The sequence below is a fragment of the Arachis ipaensis genome, chromosome B3, assembly GCF_059453495.1.
Source record: "Arachis ipaensis isolate K30076 ecotype BB chromosome B3, ASM5945349v1, whole genome shotgun sequence".
Lineage (NCBI taxonomy): Eukaryota > Viridiplantae > Streptophyta > Magnoliopsida > Fabales > Fabaceae > Arachis > Arachis ipaensis.
This window is the reverse complement of record NC_142438.1, coordinates 13,369,080-13,378,447: the sequence shown is the minus strand read 5'-3', so window position 1 is coordinate 13,378,447 and position 9,368 is coordinate 13,369,080. Positions and strand designations below refer to the sequence as shown.

Sequence of the window (9,368 nt, the reverse complement as noted above, 5' to 3'; positions counted from 1 at the left end):
AGATAATTAATTAAGTAGCTAAGCCAGGATTATATTGGTGATACTTATGGCAGAGATATGACCAACTCATCAACTAATTTTGTAGATAATTATATGAATTTCCAAAAAAAAATTCCACTCTCATATTCTTACTGCTACTTTTGCTAACACAGATGATGAAACAAAAGTAAAGGATGGGAGCAAGAAATTAAATACTATCTCATAAGCGTTGGATTTGAACCAGGATAGCTCAGAAAATCACCTTTTACCTGAAAAGCAAAAGAAATTATTAAAACATGATTAACTAAAAGTCCTCTGAATTTGAAATCCCATAATATCAAGTTTTCTCAAACTAAATCAAATCAAAAAATTAAAAAATAAAGCTCAACGTAGATTTAATTAACTATCACCAAAGACAAAAAGAAGTGATTGATAAATAAAAAGACTTTTGCGATGATTAATTAAGTCAATATGAAAACAGAATGGAGAGTAATTAATTGAATAGACCAAAGGTTTCTATGGGCAGTAACTAAGTGTGAGCTTCATCGTTCTGGAGACATTGGACGCTGGACATGATTTCAACATATGACATTTTGATAAATAAATTTGTTTGAATGTTTTCATAAATCAATCAAACATGAGCGTGTCTATTCAGATCCAACAACAGTTTTACATACTTAGCTACTTGATTAAAATGAAAATAAATTTTAAAAAATAAAAAAGGAAAATAAAAAGAAAATAAAGAAGTAAAACCTAGTCAGCAGAAAAAGTTGTTCCAAATATGAAATTTAGTGGGAATCATTAAGAGAAGCTGCTGGCTCAACATAAATATATAGAAATAAATTAACCTGAACAAACAATTGAGCAAGAAAAAAAAGCTTCAATTACAACCAAATCTAAGCAAAAAATGAAAAGAGAAGCTTGAATACCAATAATTAAATATTACTACTTTAATAACAAAAAGAAAAACCTTAAATTGCAACCTCATCTGTTCATTTCCAAATTCTTGATCATGTTGATGCTTTGAAATCAGCATGTCATTGGATTTATGTTGCTCCCACACCCTGCACCCCAAACCAATTATTTCAAAAAAAAAAAACTGTCTCAGATAAAAAAATTTGAAACTTTAAATGAAGCTGAAAGATAAACAGCAATCAAAGATTCCAATGTGGTATTCATTTTCTATGTTGCAACAATTCATGCTCCATTACTTAAAAATCTCATTTGGTTTTATTGGATGCAAAATTGAAGATAGGGGAAATTAGATTAAGACCTTTTGGCGAAGAGCAATTATATATAATCCTGCCAACAATAGTGTGGTTCTGGATTTTCTGCATCAACGGCTCCACACCAGATAAAGACGCCAACAACAACAACAACATTACAAATATATACATCAGATCAAATAGTAAGAAACACACACAACTATTCATGGCAAACCATCACCAATCTGTCATTGGAAAAAGAAAAAAAGGAAAAAAGAAGAAAATCACCCGAGGTGGGCGCGTGTCTCTTGAGAGTGATCTGGTACTACTGTCTGCTATGAAGACACATTTTAAATAAAAAAGATAATATTAAAAAATTAAAAAAAGATATGTGTAGGGATATTAAAATCTTATACCTTTATTTTTTCAGAGGGCTTGTTGGGCAGTTTGTTGCAAAATGCCCAGAAAATATCCATAGTTGTAGCAGCTTCCGTAGACACAAACGCTGCCGTACCTACCTTGGCATCCGCCTCCTCCCTGGTTGCAATCCTTGACCCAGCCCACCATGGCTGTAGCATGCACGACCGTCATCGCATCCTCCACCTTATCCGCCATCACCATGTCAACTATCACCATGAACTCCACTGCGACCACTGGGCCCACCGCTGCCTTAGACTCCTCGACCACCATAGCTGCCGCTGCAACCTCTTCTACTGCCGTAACCCTACCACCACTGCTGTTGTCCCTTCCACCGTAACAGGAAATAAATAGATCTCACCGCTCTGTTCTTGTCGCCGCCGCTGCTGTGCTCTCCGCTTGCCTAGTCTCGTTGCATGTGCTTTTTGTGGCAGCCGCTCGGTTCTTTCAATCGATCTACTCTCTTTCACCGCTTCCTCCTCTGTATCCACCACCACCACATCGGTGACCACCATGCTCTTGGCATGGCATTACCAAATGACAGAAAAGCTAAAATATTTTGTTAACTTATTTTTTCTTTTTAAATTACTTTGTAATAATTTTTTTTATTTTCTAAAATATTGATTATGTAGAGTATTATATTTGATATTTGAGTACATAAATATTTACTTTGAAACTAAATTAAATTATTAAATAAAAGAAAAAAATTCTTAAATGGTTTCTCTCTCACAATTTTGAAAATCGAAGATGAGCGGTGGAGTGAGCAGGGAAGAGACTTTGAGGGTGAAACACGGTGAGGCATCCGATAATGTCGGCGGAAGAGATAAGGGGGAGAGTGAGGGAGGGATTGCATCAGAAAAAAAGGAGGATCATATTTCGGGAGGGGTTTCTAAGCCTTTAAAGGTTTCTTTTAGGGACAAAGTTGTGGGTTCCAAGATTGCTAAAGCTTTTTCACTTGTTGAAACTTTATCGGGAGATAACATTGCGGTAGTTTCTGGGAAGCAAGGAGATCTCTTGCCACCGAGTGTCACGTTTACCCAAGAAGCTAAGAATTGCTTGGCAGAACCTTATAAGGATGCTATAGTGATTAAGGTGCTAGGTAAACATTATAGCTACACTGCATTGTCTCATAAACTCCGAACGGTATGGAGGATTAAGGGAGGTTTTGATTTATTGGACGTGGGATTTGACTACTTTCTTGTGAAGTTTGGTGTGGCTGAGGAGCGAGAAAAGGTTCTCTTAGGAGGTCCATGGATGATCGAGGAAAATTATGTGGCTGTGAAACCTTGGGATCAAGAGTTTAGATCAAGTGAAAACTATTTTGGAGCAACTTTAGTGTGGATTAGAATTTCCGGATTACCAATTTGGTGCTACCAAGAAGATGCAATGCTCAGTGTTGCGGCTGCAGTTGGCATTCCCGTTAAGGTTGATTTGGCAACAAAATTAGCTGAAAGAGGACGATATGCTCGAGCCTGTGTTCAGATAGATTTAGGATTGTCAGTGACTAAGAAGATTCTTGTTGAAGGTGTTGAATATGAGGTTGAATATGAAAGTCTTCACCTTATTTGTGGCTCCTGTCTCAAGTTTGGTCATGATATGAAGGTGTGCAAGACTGACAGCAATGCAGGCGGAGGAACTAATGCCAAGGTGATCAGCGATGTAGCAAAGCAGCCAAAAAGCTCAAATTCAAAAAATCCAGTACATGTGGAAAATGCAAGTTTTCATTTTGGCAAGAATCTTGGAGATGAGACTGTAAATGTTACTGTCCCGGATTTGGTGGAGAGTGATTTGCATGCTGTTCATGTAGACCATGCACAATATGAGGATTTGGAAGGTTGGACTCAAGTGATTAGGAAAGGAAAGTATAAAATAGGTCAAAAGCCTTCTCCTAGCACCCATCAGGTCCAACCAAAAGCAAAGAAGACTCCTAACAAGGCTACCAATACTTGGACAAGGCCTAATCACCAACGTACAACACATGCTACTGGATCCAAAGTAAAATTAAGCAGGGGCATCAATATTGGAAAACCGGTTAGTGTGGCTTCTTCGGGGACCTGGCATAATGTTCATCATCAGCAGCAAGGTGAGACAACAAATGGCACTGTGCGAAAGTGTCCTCACCCAAACTCTTTGCAGAATTCACCAGTAGATAAGGATGGAGCATCGACGGCGGGTATGGTGCAAGTTTCGACGGAGAAAATTGGGCTGCAACTTGAGAGTCCATTAAAGGCAGGATCGTCGAAGACAGGGACATCATGTTGAGTCTCGGGTTTGTTATTGGAGCTCCCTTTTTGCTGTTTTTATGGATAGTTTCAATATCATAGCCTGGAATGTGAGGGGTGCGTCTAACAAGATGGCCCGTGTGCATTGCAAAAATTTGGTGAGAATATATAAACCATCTTTCTTCTTTCTCTTTGAGACTCATACCATGTTTAATAATTTGAAGAATTTTTGGGATAAGTTGAGTTTTCATTGTGTTGGTATTGAGGAAGCAGTAGGACACAGGGGTGGCATTTGGTTTCTATCTTCTATTGCTAATGCTTCTTGTGTGATTATTGATCAAATTGACCAATGTATCACAGTGAAAGTGAGTGTGGGTAACTTAGTTTGGCTTTGTAGTGCAGTATATGGGAGTCCTCAATTCGAAAAAAGATGTATGCTTTGGGATCATTTGCGTTCTATTAATTCAGACCATAATAGACCGTGGATGGCCGTTGGTGATTTTAATGAGATTGTGGCACTAGATGAGAGTACAGGTGCTTATTTTTCTTCTCACAGAGCTAGTCTATTAGCTACTACTCTAGATGACTATGAGCTCTTTGATCTTAAAGTGACTGGTAGGAGATATACTTGGTATAGAGCAGTTCAGGCTAGCAGGAACTTGGCTAAAAGGTTGGATAGAGCTCTAGTTAATGAGGCGTGGATGACAATGTTTTCTGAGGGTTATTCTGAAATTCTTAGCAGGCTTCATTCTGATCATTGTCCTATTTTAGTTCGTTGTCATGGTAGCCCCAGAGTGAAAGGTTCTCGTCCTTTTAGGTTCCAAGCTGCGTGGGCAACACATCCTTCTTATAAACATGTTTTTAGTAAGGCTTGGAATCAAGAGTTTGGAGGCATTACTGAAAGGCTTAAGATGGTTCAACAGGCTTCTTTGGACTTCAACTCAAAGATTTTTGGAAATATTTTTGTGCAAAAAAATAAGCTGGAATATCAGATTGATCAGATTCAACGGCGTTTGGAGGTTACCGATGTGTTATCTCTGAGAATTAAAGAAGCTGAACTGAGGGAAGATTACAATAGGCTTTTATTGCAAGAGGAACTTTTTTGGTACCAGAAATCTAGAGAGCAGTGGGTCAAGTATGGGGATAGAAACACTAAATTCTTTCATCTTCAGACTTTGGTGCGTAGAAACCATAATAGAGTACATGGATTATATGTTAGAGATGGGTCTTGGTCTATTGATCCAGATATTCTCCAGGAAGAAGCCCTCTCTTTTTACAAGAATCTCTTTGGTACAACGGAAGAGGTTGAGGTTGATTGTTTAGGGGATGTTCCGATGCCCACTCTAAGCACTGAGGCTTGTGCTAGGTTAATTGACCCTGTCTCTTTTGCGGAAGTCAAGTCAGCAGTATTCAGTATGAGCCCTTTTAAGGCTCCTGGTCCAGATGGCTTTCAAGCTTATTTTTTTTAAAGAATATTGGGAGATAGTAGGCACTGAGATTTGGAATATTGTCCGGAGCGCTTTTTTGGGAGAGTTCTTAAATCCTAGCATCATGAAAACTCTGATTGTGCTTATTCCTAAAATTGATAACCCTACCTTTATGAAGGATTTCAGGCCTATTAGCTTGTGTAATGTTGTTTATAAAATTATCACCAAAGTATTGACTAACCGACTTCGGCCTTTTCTTCCAGATATTGTTAGTCCTTTACAAGGAGGTTTTATTCCGGATCGTGGTGCTCCTGATAATATTATTGTGGCCCAAGAAATTCTGAATTTCATGAAGCACACAAAATCTAAGAAAGGTACTCTTGCTTTTAAAATTGATCTTGAAAAAGCTTATGATAGGGTGGATTGGAGGTTTTTGGAGAGTACTCTCATTGCTTTTGGTTTTCCTATCATCACTGTTAATTTGATTATGAATTGTGTCCGTGCATCATCTCTTTCTATTATGTGGAATGGGAATAGATTGGATAGTTTTGCTCCTAGAAGGGGGCTTAAACAGGGCGATCCAATGTCTCCTTACTTATTTGTGCTTTGTATGGAAAGACTTGCTAGCTATATATCTCATAAGGTGGTCGAGGGTGTGTGGAAACTAGTTTCTGTCACTAGGGGTGGCCCAAAATTTTCTCATTTGATGTTTGCAGATGATCTCTTACTCTTCTGTCAGGCTACAAAGAGTCAGGTCCAAATGGTCATGCATTCTCTTAACATTTTTTGCAAGGCATCTGGCATGAAAGTGAATCTTGAAAAGTCTAAAGCTTTTTGTTCTAAAAATGTGGCTGCTCGTAGAAGAGATATTTTTACTAGTGTTTCTTCAATACGTTTTGCTTTGGACTTAGGAAGATATCTTGGAGTTAACCTTAATCATTCCCGTACAAGTAGGGCTTATTTTCATTCGGTGATTGAAAAGGTGAGGGGAAGATTAGCTAATTAGAAAGGAAGGCTTCTAAATAAAGCAGGAAGACTTTGCCTGATCAATTCTGTTGCAGCATCCATTCCTGTCTATCATATGCATGTATCTTTTTTTCCAAATTGGGTTTGCGATAAATTATCTTCTATGATGAGACAGTTCCTTTGGAAGGGTCAAGTTGATGGTAGAGGTCTTTCCCTTGTTAATTGGAGGACCGTGATCACTCCAAAAAAATTTGGTATCCTGGGTGTTAGAGATCCTGCGTGTGTTAATATATCTTTACTTGGTAAATTGGTGTGGCAACTTTTTCATTGTCAGGACAAGCCTTGGGTTGCTCTATTGAGGGCAAAGTATCTGAGGAATGAGGATGTTTTAGATGGCCCTGTCCCTTGCAATGCTTCTCATGTTTGGAAGAGTATCTCAAAGGCTTTTGGTGCTCTTAAGGATGCCTTCTCTTGGTGCGTTGGGTCACTTGATCAATCTTTTTGGTTTGACAATTGGAGTATTGAGGGCCCAATTGCTCAAGATGTTCCTTTTGTACATATATCTGACTCTGATTTAACTATTAGAGACGTTTGGAAAGATGGTCAATGGAATCTCCATGATATTTTCTCTATCATTCCAGAAGATGTCAAACAGCGTTTGAATGCTTATAATCCGGATCTGAATGCTGGAGAAAGTTCGGGTTGGTCGTGGGGTGTGGCATCTTCTAGACTCTACTCAGCTAGGACCTAGGAGTGGGTACAGTTGGCTAGCCAAAAGAAAGTTTGACTGGAATGAGCATGATAATTGGTTGTGGGTATGGCGACTGTATATTCCTGAGAAGTACAAGTTCTTGATTTGGCTCAGTCTTCATAATGCTATTCCTATGACAGAGTTTCGTTTGGGTCGTGGTTTAGCTTTATCTAGCACATGTCATCGGTGTCAGAATGGTTCTGAATCCATTCTTCATTGTCTTCGGGAGTGCCCTAGTGCCAAGGAGGTCTGGAACCTTTTAGGCCTGTATTCAGATAACTCGAATTTACATGATTGGCTCTACAGAGGTGCAAGGAGTGGAGATATTTTTCTTTTCTTTTCGACCATCTGGTGGATTTGGAGAAGCAGAAATCATGACTTATTTAATATAGATGATTCATGGAATGCTAGTAAAGTGGTGAGTTTGATTCATAGTTCAGTAAGGGAGTTTCACACTATTTTTGCTATGCATCAATCTCTTTCTCCTCCTTCACTTTGTTTGCATTGGGTTCCACCTCCAGTTCATTCTGTTAAATTGAATTGTGATGCTAGTTGGTTTGCTCCTTCTGGCTATGCTGGTTTTGGTTGTATCATTCGCAATCCTGATGGATGTTGGTTGAAAGGTTACACTGGGAAAGTCGAAGTGTGCAGTGTTCTTTTTGCTGAATTGTATGCAATTTGGAGAGGTTTACTGCTTGCTTGGGAGAGTGGATTTTGTGAGGTTATCTGTGAAACAGACTGTTTAGAAGCTCTTTTCTTGGTAAACCAAAGAATGCTTGGTAAGGATATTCCGGAATGGGATTTGGCAAAGCATATACAGGAGGTTATGAATGGGAATTGGAGAGTCTCTATTCTTTTAATTCAGAGGACTGCAAATAGTGTTGCAGATTGTATGGCTAAAGCAGCTGCTTCTGTCGCGGACATTCACTCGAATTGGAGCCAACCTTGGAGTGAGTTTCAATATCTAATAGATTTAGATATGACCCTAGCCATTAATTTGGTGTCTCTTTTTTTCTTTCTTTTCTATTTAGTCACAAAAAAAAATTTTAATTATTAATTTTGTCTATTACAATATTATTTGTTTTGAATATTGGACAATTTATTTGATTGGCATATATACATATAAGACGCAAGAAAGTTCGTTTAAAAATATTAATATATTAATTAATTTCCTAAACTATCTAAACTATTAATTATGTAGAGTATTGAATTTAATATTTAATTATATAGAGTACTTGATTTGACATTTATTAATTTTTTGAATTATATTGCAAAAAAATTAATTAATTTAATATTATTTGTTTGTCACATAATTTTATATTACTCAAAGCATAAACCGTGGTAGCCAACAGGATTTTATGCTCACAATATTTTCTCGTAAACCGTGATGACCACCCATGATTTTTACCAAACTTATGCTCAACGTTTATGTTTAAATTGAAAAGTACCACGGTTCACATAATAATAAATCAGACACTCATGTAAACAAATGGCAAATGTATTTGAGTAAAGAATTCTTTCAAACATTTTATTTGAGTAAAATGCTCTCATAATAATTTATTAATAACTTTTAAAATTTTAGGGGTCTTACAGAAAACTAAAAATTATATTGAGTTTGTTTTCCATTTTTTTATGAAATTTCAATATTTTTTATATTTTGAAATATAGCTAGAAGTGCAATAAATTATATTTTATAAAAAAATTATTAGTTAAATATATGTTAATGTTGAACTTTTAATTAATTATTTTTAATTATTTATCTAAAATTAACAAAACTATTTTAGAGATTAATTTGTTTGCAAAAAAATTTCTTATATACTAACTTTTTATAAACAATTTGTTGTATTGAGAAATATGAAAGGAGTACCTGTCGCATTCGCACAAGTACCAATTATTTTGTCTATAACTGGCAACGGAGGTTCAACTTGAGCCGATTTAAGAGCAGATGCATGGACTTCGTCCAGATTGGACCTTAAAATAATAAATCCTAGTCAGATTTAAGACCCTCACATTGAGTTTATGTTAATCTTGCTTATTTGGATAGATTAGTGTTTTAAATCATTACTATAATAAATACTATCCTATTAAATATTATAACTATTTAATATATATAAAAATTAGGATATACTTACAAGAGATTTTTTAATTTAGGTTAAAAAAATTAATTATTTTTTCTCTCTTTTAGTTTAAAATATTATATATTAATGTAATAAAAAAAATAAAAATAAAAATAACAATAATCATTCACATAATTAAAATAGATCATATTACTACATACATGACATTACATATATCTAAGATTATTATATATGATAAATAATTATTTTAATATTTTTGTAATAACTATATAGTTAATTTATGTATAAATCATCTAATCTTTATAATATATAATATATTGTAT

At 36.0% G+C, this 9,368-nt stretch overlaps 1 long non-coding RNA gene across 1 annotated transcript; it reads right to left on the bottom strand.

The window, feature by feature from the left end:
* Positions 1-561: 561 nt before the first annotated feature.
* LOC148569875 (uncharacterized) lies at positions 562-2,153 on the bottom strand. The gene is made up of 3 exons (XR_015907754.1): positions 1,601-2,153; positions 1,253-1,516; positions 562-1,043 (listed from the first exon to the last, which is right to left on the bottom strand). It is a non-coding gene; the product is annotated as an uncharacterized LOC148569875 (long non-coding RNA).
* Positions 2,154-9,368: the final 7,215 nt, after the last annotated feature.